This window comes from Emydura macquarii, unplaced genomic scaffold, assembly GCF_026122565.2.
Source record: "Emydura macquarii macquarii isolate MOO-44397 ecotype Brisbane River unplaced genomic scaffold, CSIRO-AGI_Emac_v2 contig_1876, whole genome shotgun sequence".
Taxonomy (NCBI): Eukaryota; Metazoa; Chordata; order Testudines; family Chelidae; genus Emydura; species Emydura macquarii.
In genome coordinates this window covers 20959543-20961789 of record NW_027132013.1, presented here as the reverse complement: position 1 = coordinate 20961789, position 2247 = coordinate 20959543, and positions in this window count along the sequence as shown.

Genomic DNA, 2247 nt, shown 5'->3' with positions numbered 1-2247 from the left:
AAGAAGGAAAACATAATCTAAAGCATGTTTAAGAACTAGCAAATTAGAAATCATTTGAGACTGCTGTAAATCTTTACAATAGGCACATTCAAAGTTATTTACTTTACAGTTCCTAGTTCATCTGAGATCAGCACATTAATCTGAGCTTCCTCCAAAGAATACATTTTTATCTTTAATAATAACTGTTTGTAATTGCTTGGTGAAGTACATGGACAATTACAATTATGAGAAAATAATTCTAATGGAAATGATATTAAAACAAATAGAATGGATTACTTGTATTAACACATAGTATATACAAGTATAGCAGGTTTTATTAAAATTAGCTCATATTTTCATAAAGGAAATGTTTTGGAAAATAATATTCCCTTCACAAAATCACAGTAAATTCATTCATCAGCAAAATTCCAAGGATATTTAAGTGACAGAAGAGATTAGTCAGCATTCACTATTAGTTCTATCAGCAGCTTGATTCCAACAGTACTTACTGGCACTCCAGGCCTGGGGAGAGAGACCCCTTGCAACACTTCTTTCCTGCTCTGTGGCATTCCAGGAGAATGGCTCACCATACCACTTGTATAATGAATATTGAAAATTCTAGGTGGTGGAGTTTAGTAATGTAATATGTTTCCGGCATTTAGGTTTACAAATCAGTGTATCTCAACTGCTCCAATCATAAAAAACATAAATCGGCATAATTATAATATACAAGATTGAGTGGAATTGAGCTGTGGTATATCCATCTTGACATGTTCTGTAACAATTGCTGGACAAATATTTGTATAAATTTATGAATAAAATAGTAAGTCACAAGAGAAAATCCATGTGTTTGAGGTATGCTTTGCCATCTAGCCATTCAGAATTAAACTAAAAAAATCACGCATAACCTATAACCCAGCATGTCCAAAACTAGTTGTGTGCTTTAATATATCCGCCAGATCCTGGCTCTTGGGCATATCCATTCATTGCCTCCTCACTCTGTTCTTTTGCACTGAGGGATTAAAGTGTAAATTATTGCCAATCTCTTTATGTGAGAGATTGAATTCAAAGCTGCTATTATTCCCATATCTGCACATTGTTCAGTGCAACTGGCAACACAGTGGTGAGTGGCAACTGGCAACACAGTGGTGAGTACCAGGTATCCTCTATTCAGGAGTGTGGGATATATGGTCTCCTCTAGGCATATAATCTTAGAATCAATTTTGGATGTCAGGTGTAGAATAGAAAAACCTTGTGCCTTGTCTACATGAACAATTAGTTTGCGGCAGGCTGGGGTGTGACTCTACTGATGTGCATTAACAGTTTGTTAGGTTTTTTATCTAGTCTCATTTCAAAGATAACTAGATCAAAGCAAACTAACAAGCTATTAATACGCATCAGCAAGATCCACACAGACAGTCTGCAGTAAGCTAGTATGGGGTAGATTCACACCCTAACTTGCTGCAGACTAAATGTTCATTATAGACAAGTGCTCAATGTAATTTAGTTTATCTCCCTCCCACTTGTAGGATTGAAACAGTATAGACTAATATATTTTGTCCACGGTCAAACAGAGCAATGCCATTGAATTGTGAGCGTAGTAATCCAACAGATGCAAGATTTCCTAAGAGTTTACATCTCCTCTTGACAGCAGGTTAGGATAAAAGGCTTCATGTTACCTGGTGTTTTTATGATAAAAAGCTAAGACAATGTATTTTATGCGAAGTCACCTCTGTCCAGACTCATGGGTAGTCTTTGGTATATTAAAAAATTAAAAGGCCATCTGGTTCAGATTACTTAAACTCTTGTCACGATTATAGTCCCTGTTCTAATCCGTTTCAGTGTAGCAAATGTGAGTAGTGATTAGTGTAGCACTGAGAGTCAAAACTCCTAGGTTCTACCCTTGGCTTTACCACTAACTTGCTATTTGTCCATGAATCAGTTATTCTATCTCTTTGTGCCTTCATTTTCCCTATCTGTAATATGGAAATAATAAAATGTATCTACCTCAAATGGGTGTTGTGAAGCTTCAGTGCTGTGTAAGTACAAAATATTACTGAAGATAATGCAGTGCTGATGGTGAGGATACATGGATCATGCTGCTGAAAAAATAGTAAACAATTATCTTTTTTTTAGATATTTACTTGTTCAAAATAACTCAGGTTTTTGGTAAATATATGTCCTCCATACAATTGCTCAGATGCCATCGATCACCCATTTATCACATGGCTCTGCACTTTCTTAAATGGATATCATCGCCATGTATTT